Raw genomic sequence first — 10,378 nt, 5'->3', positions numbered from 1 at the left:
TAGAACTATCACTACTTCCCTATTCAATGATATATTTTGTACAAAAGAGAAAAATGTAGATATGTGTCTGGCAGTGTGTTATATATGTATGTTGTATGTACACCAGAATACTTCTGAAAGCAAGAAACAATAACTGTTTATTGGGATTGTTTCTGAGATAAAAGTACTAATATTTTATAGGAGGGCTTTTTTTTTTTTTTTTTCTTTTTAGGCGAGGCAACCCTTGGTTGACCTCACAAATTACAAGGACCTTATCAGTTTACAATCCCTTATTCTTTTATTTTTTACACCTACAGCGCCTGATCTCCTAGGTGGTCTCCCATCCAAGTACTAACCAGGCCCAACCCTGCTTAGCTTCTGAGATCAGACGGAATCGGGCTTGTTCGGGGTGGCATTGCCGTAGACTTGCTTACTTTTCATAACGTAATTTTTAATTTTCTTTAAATGTTCAAATCACCAACAACCTCGAAGTTTTTCTAGGAGATGGGATTATGGCTCCTTGTTGACTTGTTTTGTCTTTATGTCTAGATTGAAACACACACACAATCAGAATTACTTGTGATTGTTCTTGCTAAAATCAACTTTTGTGAATCAAATCATAATAAGTATGAATTTAGTCCCAAAACTTGTCTTTGAAGTTACAGCATTTAAAATACATAAAATAATAATTGTTGGTGAAGATGTGGAAAAAGTGGAAGCTTCTCATACTTTGCTGGAAAGAATGTAAAATAATACAGGAGTTTTGGAAAACGATTTGGCAGTTTCTCAAATGCTTAAACATAGACTTACTTTAGGACCCAGCAGTGCCTAGATACATATCCAAAATAAATGAAGACATATGTCCATGCAAAAATGTGTACACAAATGTTCTTAACAACATTATGCATAGTAACCAAAAAAGGAAAACAATCCAATTGTCTATCAACTGATAAATCAATAAACAAATGTGGTTTAACCATACAGTGTGATGTCATCTGACAATGAAAATAAATAAAATACTTGTATATGATACAACAAGGATAATCCTTCAAAACATTATGCTAAGTGAAAACAGCTAGTCACAAAGGACCATAAATTATATGATTCATTTCTATGAAATGTCTAAAACAAGCAAATCTATAGAGTCAGAAAGTAGATTAGCAGTTGCCCAATTATGTACTGATCTTGCAACTTACCTGGTAGAGAATAATATTATTTCTGTCATTTTGTTTTTAAGATTTGAGGGAATGTTATCTTTCTATAGCCCCAAAGAAATGACTATAAATTATAGTTACTTTATTCCATTTTGTTCATGTTAGATTGCATTACCCAGAAATTTCAGAACAAAGTTAATTTTCCTGTATTTATAGTAATCTGACAAGATGGAAATGAGGACCACACTAAAATAATTTAACAGTTCTCAGAGAAGTTGTCTTTCTAATGCCTTACTTCTATCACAAGTTGTAAGAGTGAAAGTTTTTGTCAACATCCAGTCGACTATGTTGAATTTTTATGATATAGAAGATATTCACCCAACACATAAAATGTAGGGCAATATGACCTTTAAGAGCCTTTCTACATCTTAAAATTTATGATTCTGTCATTTCACTTTTTATTACTTGGAAAGTCTTATAATGTTGAAAGTGAAGATGGAATGCAGGGGTAAACGACCTTCAATTGAAAAGGAAGTTTAATGCTATACTCTTTCTATAACATCAGAATTGTCAGAATCTGCAGAGTATATAGTCCCAAAAGTTCAAATACATAAAAAGCACATTATATTCAACTGTTGTGGCTCTACAGTAACTGTCTGTAGTAACTGTTTCTTAAAAGAGTAAATGCTCTTTATAAACAGGTCCAAAATTAACTGTAAAATAAATGACAGATTATAACACCCATCATTTTATAATAGTTTTAATATTTTATTTGAATGCCACATAAGGATAAAATCCATGCTTATCTGGAGTTTTCTCTCTCAAAAACCCTGATGATATAATTAAAGTCCTTAATGATCTGATAAAGCCGATATCATCTGGGCCTGTCTCTTAGGCTGAAATAAGGGAATATGTGAAGCCCAAGCCATTGGCTCATGCCAACATTGGTAGAGTCTGAAGTAAGAGCTATGCCTAAAAGAAAGAGATATATAACTAGAAATCAGCTTCTGAGGGCAACGATGGTATCTCAGATATTTATATAGCTCAGACAACTTAGCCTAGGCCTGGCACATGGCTGGTACTCTATATTTAGAGCTTTAAATTAGGGGATTCTAAGGAAGAGTCATGAAGTTCTGTGTCTCATATACAGGCAAAATGTAGAGGCATTGAAAAATTAGGATGTGAGAGAAAACAATTGAGGAACTTATGATCCCAAAGTACATATGGGGAAAGAGGCAGAAAAAGAAAGAGTTTGAATTAGAGAAGACATAAACACAATAATATTCATAGATGGAGACTGGAAAAATATATGTCGAAATGCTACTAGTTGTCCCAATGGTGTAGTTCTATTCTCTCTTTGTGTGTGTGTGTATGTGTGTCTTTCTTTTTTCTGTTTTAGTTTATTCAATATATATGTGTAAAATTTCTACAGTGAAATATTGCATTACCATGTGCTCTATGGTCTAAACTCTGCCTGCCTTGATCTCTTCATCTCTACTACTTTACTAACCACCCCCTCTCCAACCTTCCCACTGACATTCCTTCTCCTCCTCAAACATGTCAACGACTCCTCCATCTCAAGATGTTCTCATTCCCCTTACTCTTCCTTTTGTCGGAACTACTATGTGCCCAGTTTGTATGTCAAGGACATATGCAGACATGGAGAATTTCTGAATGCCCCATCCAAAGAAGTCCACTCCATCCTCTTCCACCTCCAGCTGTCATCTCTAAGTTACTGATATTTCCTTTATGGCACCTATCAGTGCTGAATATTAGTTTACTTGTTTATTATACTTTTCTTTCAGTACAGAAGGAAACTCCACACACAGGGAACTTGTCTAACTTGTATGTTAATCTGTCACATACCTAGAATAATATCTGGGACCTAGTAAGTATTCAATGAGTCATTATTGAATAAAAAATTATAAATATTATAAATAAATATGTTTATTGTCATTTTAATGCTCTGCTCAAGTAGAGAATTACATATATATCAAGATGCAAACATGGAAAATGAGTAAAATAACTCATTTTTTTTTTTTTAACTAGCATTCTGTAACTTGGCTGTATAAATTGACAAAATTGATTTAATAGTAATTTAGATAACTTTCATTAAAATAAATTTCAAATTTTGTTTTATTTTTAGTGGAAATGTGGTAGGGTGGATAGGAGAGAAACAGTATTATTTTTTACCCAGGCTGAAATCAGGTCTAGTTAGGGAATTGATACTCTGTTATACATAGAACAAAGGATAGATAATGCTAACATCTAGGGAGGAACATCTGGGAAATAGAATACAGAAAAGAGGAAGTAACAGAGTTTGGAAGGTAGAATCTGGAAATAACTTCCAAGGGAAAGTAACAATTAAAATAATGGCCTCCCATACCTTCGTGAGCATCTACTATATGCTCGGCATCTTTAATAGCTCATACTCATCTTGTAGCAGGCATAACTTTAATCTTCACAACAAATCTCAAGAGGGAGGAGCCATGGTTATCTCCTTTAGTGGATAGATTGTTGTAGAACTAAGCTACACAAGAGTATTCTATTAAGTTTGGATGAAACTAGGAATATTTGCCGAGATAAAAGCCAGGATTCTTCATCTACCTTTTTTTTTCCTAGAAGGTCATGATAAGATATACAATGATAGCAAAATGTGCTTTTTCCTCTCTCATTTGTCTCAAATATATATGAAGCCGTTTACTCAAGTAAGTTATGCGGGAAATCATTTAGAAAAAAACAAAATTCCTTTTGCTCTCTTTTCTAAAACCTTCTCTTCTAAGCAAACATCAGCGGAAAATAGCATGCTTTCTTTCCCTTGTGATGCAATCTGACTCCATTTAGACAACTGAAGATAAGTATCTCTCTAATGCACAGGCCACAGGAGAAGAAAATTAATAATCTAGTCTTATCTGAATGAATTATATAATCATTCTCTCTCTACTTTTATCCATGCAATTTCATTTTATTAGGAAAGCCTTCTTTCCTTTTTATTGCTTTTTACTCTTATTTATTTTTTAATCTTCAGGAAATAAACTGACAAAAACAAGAAATTTCATTACTCCTGGAATTATTAGTGCGTTACCTATCTTTCTGTACAGTATTTATTTCTGCCAAGGTACTTATCAGAATTCATAGCAAATGTTGATGAATCTTTTAGCTACTTTGATATTCACATGTACGTAAACCCCACCAAACAGTAAGCTCTTTGGGGAAGGTAACTTGGTAAGTTTGAAACTGTGAAGATTCAAATATATTATCCTACTTTCAATAAGTTAGCCTGCCATAGTGTGTAGTGTGTGTGTATGTGTGTGATGTATGTATGTGGCACATATGCATGCATACTATGCCATATATGCCTGTATATACATTCAAAAGACCTCTGGATCAAAGAACAGATCATTTAATCACAGAGCTTGTTGTGCCCTGTGTCATTCTCCCATTCCCAATTCCCTACAGGGTGACCCAGTGAGGGCCAGATGTACCATAGGAGGAGAGAGACTCCTAAAGTATAAAACTCAGCAGCTTATATAGGACATTGGCACATCTTTCCCTCCTTTCTTCCAGAGAAAGAAGATACATCTTTGCCTCGGAATATAAACATCTCTGTGAAGAAAAACATTTCTACTCTGGAAGTAAGCAAATGCTCCAGGAGAGGTATGAATTTAAATCCCTCTAGAATGATATATTATCTCTACCTTCCAAAGCATGTTTGCTATTCACTCATTAAGCCCAGACTTTGCAGAAATGTGAAAATAGCCATGAGAGTATTTTGTCTTTCTTCATAACCATTGTCTCTCTGAATATGTATCTCCACTTCCCAAATGCTTGTTGAATGACTGAAGTACATTGTTGAATGACTGAAGTGTTCTCTTACTCCAAGATTCTGTGTTTTTCAGATATTCTAATTGATCTTTAAGAATTCCTCTTATAAATATTTTCCTTCCTAATAGACTGTGAAATCTTTGTAAGCATGAGCTGTACCCTATAGTTCTTTTGGAATCATAGTGTTAATAATAGTGCTAGCTGCTATCTTTACTACTTTACCCAGTAAATGCTTGGTGGCTGTCTGGTTTCTTTCATTAGTCAACATCAGGAAAAAAAAAAAAATCTGTTTTTGCTATTTTAATGAGGATAATTTGATCATGTGGTTTTAGAAGTTATAAAACTATGACTCTCTTGACTATGACTATGTTGATCTACATAGTGTGGCAAAGCATTTCCATAATATAATACAGATGTCTCACTCAATAAGAGTTTGGTTTCAATACCCAAAATCAGTGACTTTTCAAAGATGTTCCAAGGCAACAGCTCCCACTGACATCACTTATTTTGTGTCTGGTCCTATATCAGGCTTTTCTTCCATACACTTTCTCACTTTTTTTCTTTGTGTTTTTGGAGATAGGCATTGAGATAGTTTAAAGTAGTCATATGAGTATTCTTTTTGGAATTTACTCAAAGTGATTAGTTAGGCAGTCTAACTAGAAGACAGTCTAGGTACTCCATCTTTCTCTTACTCATTAATTTATTGCTTTAAAGGAGACACAGTGTCTTATGTTTCTGAATCCATCCACAATTTTGAAATACTGCCACACAAATCTGTAATTACTGTATGAGAAGGATGGCGAGGTAGTTTGTCATTACCAACTACACTGGCATATTATTTTTTCCAGGCACTATATAAACTCTTTTTCATTCCATCACTGGATGTATGACACTAAAATTTTGAAAACCAATATGTCCAGACATTGTGTTCTAATCCAATATATAGTGAAAGGAACAGGAATATAAACAACTTGGTATATGAGCCTCTGCTTGCTTTTGCTTCTTTTCCCCTTCAAGACATGATTGACAGGGTATTTATCATTCTTCTGTGCCTGTTTTCTTCAAAGGTTTAGTTTCTAGGCAGTATTCAATACTTTGTGCCAAGATTTTGTGATCGTTATTGCTGTTTTCTATTACTTTCACTGACATTAAGGTTTTCTCCCTGATTCATTTCTTTCTTGGGAAATGCTAGGTTATTTTCAAAACAGATCACAGTAGGAATGCTTTGGGACACAATTAAAATATACTACACTGTTAAATGTAAAAGTTATTATGTTATATGATATGGTAAATTAAGATGGAAGAAAATTATTTGACAATCCTCTTATTAAGAGATAGGGTTTAACTCTTCTCTCTTTATATCTCCATCTGCCTAGTAATTTGATGGTGATAGAATGCATTGAAAGTGATTTTATGGGTGGCATTCCAAACTACAGCAAAAGAAGCTTGTAGCCCCCAAAGAGTGCTACAGTGTTAATCATTACTCTGCCAAAAAATTTATTTCACAATTTTTATAGGAAAAATATTTCAGTTTTAATTCAAGAGTAACTAAACTAAACTTGATATCATTGTTCCATAGTTAAAAAAATTTATGTCAAACAAGCTCTTATATTTACTGTTCTATTTACTTCAGTTTTCAGATGGCCTTCCTCTGGTAATCAGATCACTATAAAATGTCTTTGAAAGATGATAAAAGAGAAAAATATTTACCACTGCTCCTTTTAGGAAAGTGTTTTTCTGTGTGTGTATATTCTGGGAAAAGTATGCATCACAAAATGACAATCTAGGAGTAGCCTCATTTTTGTTTACAAGATATATGCTTCATTTATATCTACTTCAATAATATTAGAAATTATATTTTACTTAAATTTTTTTTTCTTCCTTTCTTCCTTTCTGGCTAGGATTTATTTTTATCTTTGCTAAGATGATTTTCCTAGATTTTCTTACAGTATATATATATTTTTTAAACCTTCATCGCAGACCTTATTGTGTAAGAAAACAATTGCTAAGAAAAGTTTTAATCACCAAATCCGCACTACGTCAAACTAAAAAACTTCTGCAAAGCAAAAGAAACCATCAGCAAACTAAAAAGATAACCTATGAGCACATATCTGGTAAGAGGTTACTATCCAAAAAGAATTCATTCAATAGCAAAACGAACAAACAAAAAACAATTAAAAAGATGGGCAAAGGACCTGAACAGACATTTCTCTAAAGAATATATATGAAAGATGAATAGATACATGAAAAGATGCTCAACATCGTTCATCATTAGGGAAATGCAAATTAAAACAACAATGAGATATCACCTCATATCTGTTAGAATAGCCATTATCAAAAAGACAAGAGGTAACAAATGCCAGCATGGATGTGGAAAAAAGTGAACCCCTGTGCACTATTGGTGGGGTTGTAAATTGGGTTAGCCAATATGGAAATAGTATAGAGGATCCTCAAAAAATTAAAAATAGAACTATCATATGACAGCAATTCTACTTCTGGAAATATATCCAAAGGAAACAACAACATCAACAACAACAACATACAGAAAAATGTATGTATTCCCATGTTCATAGCAGCATTATTTACAATAGACAAGACATGAAAACAAGAGTGTTCATAGATAGATGATTAAAGAAGTTGTGAGACATATATATATACACACACACACACACACACACACACATACACAGACACATATATACACACATATATACATATACACACACATATATACACACATATATACACACATACACATATATATGTATAATGGAATATTATTCAGCTATAAAAAATAAGAAAATCCTACCATTTGCAACAACATGGATGCACCTTGAAGGCATTATGCTAAGTAAAATAAGTCAGACAAAGAAAAACAAATACTTTATGATCTCACATATATATGAAATCTGAAAAAAGTAAAAAAAAGAAAAACTTCACAGGAAAAGAGATCAGACTTGTGGTTACCAGAGCTGAAGGGTGGAGGAGGGGAGATTTGCAGAAGGTAGACAAAAGGTATAAACTTCCATTTGTAGTATAAATAATACTAGGGATATAGTGTACAACCTGATGACTACAGCTAACATTACTGTATAATATAAAAGAAAGTTGTTAAGACAGTGAATCCTAAGAGTTCTCATCGCAAGAATTTTCTTTTCCTTTTTTATTCTTTTTACTGTGTCTATATGAGCAGATGGACGTTAGCTGAACCTATTATGGTAATCATTTCATAATGTCGATTCATCATTCAAACCATCTTGCTATACACTTTAAACTTATACAGTGAAGTATGTCAACCATTTCTCAGTAAAATTGGAATAAACATTTAAAAACACCCTTCACAAGATAAAACATATGAAGTCCTTAGCAGTGAATATTTCTTAAAAAGAATATCCAAGACATTTCACTGAAAATACAAACTATTGCCCTGGGCAGTTATAGAATGTCTGAATAAATGCAAATTTGTGCCATGTTAAAGAATAGAATATTAAAGTGTTATGGATAGACAAACTACAGAACATTCATACAATGGAATATTATTTAATAATGAAAAGAACGAGTGATCAAACTGTGAAAAAACATGGAAGAACCTAACTTGTACATTGCTAAGTAAAAGAAATCAATCTGAAAAGGCTACATACTGTATGGTTTCCAAATATATGACATTCTAGAAAAGGTAAAACTTTGGAGACACTAAAAACATCAGGAGGTAGGAAGGAAGGGAAAAATAGGTGGAACATAAGAGATTTTTAGGATGGTGAAACTATTTCTCATGATAGTATAATGGTAGATGCAATATCATTCACTGTGAGTGTACCATGCAATTTATTTCCTTGGATTCTGTGGGATATTCTCTTTGGATTAAGCCAAGAAATTAGCAAATATATTGGGCAAATAAATATGATATAATGTTTATATGTCACTCAATTGTTTTACTTATTTATTTACTTTTTTATTTTTTAGGCAAAGTAGAAAAATACACTAGAGAAAGACTTGATTTAGGGACTCAACAGAAAGAACAAGATACAGATTTTGATAAAATATAAAAATAAATATTCTTTTATTCAGAAGATACGATGAGGGAATGAAATTATTAAAAAATATATCAGTATCCAAACATGAGTTTAGTGACATCATGTAGAAGTTGTAGAGAAGAATACAATTTATTACATGTACTATTTTCAACTTGTAATGAATTTGAATCATATTTCCAGCAAGGCAGACTGGGATCAGTCTAAAGAAACATTCAATATCCATATCCAATGAACTTCTTTTTCCTCTATAAAGTTAACTCTTTTTTTATTGTATATAGTTTCACTTTTCTTGTCTGTTAGAATTCACCGCCTTTTAGGAAAAAATAATATGTTTTACTGGTATTTGGAATTTTAACTCACAAGGTTTTCTGAAGTTATCACTCTATCTCCCCCAATATCAAGTTGACTCCTTATGAACCATAATTTCAGAAAAATTGCAGCACCAACTTTGGTAGAAACCAGAAATTTATCATTAATCAAAGGAAAAATGAAATCGAGTGGTAAAAAAATGTTCGTAGACTAATATAAGTAAAAAGGTCCATGTGTGAATCCTGGTTTTACATTTTTACCTGATAACTCTTGGACCTGTCATCTCACCATGCCTTACATGTAAAATGAGGATAGCAAAACCTACCTTGTGGACAAGATGAAAGTTGAGAAAGGTCTTTACGCACTCTTAAATGTATACTAATGTTAAGTATGCTTATTCTTAAGTAGACTAACAGCAATATTAATAAACATACAGGTAGCATGAGAATTTCACAGAGCTGTTGATTCTTCTGTGTGAAACATACTCAAACATTCTCCCTTATGCTTGGATAATGGAAGACATTTCTTTAAAACCATGAACAGTAGTCAGATGAGAAGTGCTTCTATAAATATGTGAGCAGTTTGCTTACTGAAACCACTATTTTCATCTGGTATATTTGATTAGTTGTTTAAATATTTGGCAGCATGATAGAGGCTTATGTATTTTCAGAAGTTGGCCTAAGTGATTGCTGCCTAGAAGTACTTAACACCTTTGACATAATAGAGTAATAATGGCTCAAAAATAGGGTCAGATTCCCATCCCATTGCACCTCTTACTCTCTTGCTCTCAGTAGTTCAGGAATTCTGATGGCATTTTTATTTCTCTTGATCACCTCTTGCTCCAGTTCTTTGTTTCTATGCTAACCCTTATTCTTTGTTATGCAACTTCTCACCTCTGTCATTTCCAAAGGATGACAACTCAGATAATAGAAAGGGGCCAAACATAAAGTCTTTTCCACTTCAGTTTTCCCTTAACCTGAATGTTACAACCTTATGAGCTTAGTACTGTCTAGTTTTCTATAACAATTTTGCATAGTTCATTTACTTTTATAAATGTCAATGAGTAGGGTTTTTATC

General features: G+C 32.9%; 1 pseudogene; it reads right to left on the bottom strand.

Moving 5' to 3' along the window:
• Positions 1-287: 287 nt before the first annotated feature.
• Positions 288-405, bottom strand: LOC112476635 (annotated as a pseudogene).
• Between the last annotated feature and the right edge of the window lie 9,973 nt (positions 406-10,378).

This window comes from Pteropus alecto, unplaced genomic scaffold, assembly GCF_000325575.1.
Source record: "Pteropus alecto unplaced genomic scaffold, ASM32557v1 scaffold71, whole genome shotgun sequence".
Taxonomy (NCBI): domain Eukaryota; kingdom Metazoa; phylum Chordata; class Mammalia; order Chiroptera; family Pteropodidae; genus Pteropus; species Pteropus alecto.
This window is presented reverse-complemented; position numbering and strand designations above follow the sequence as displayed.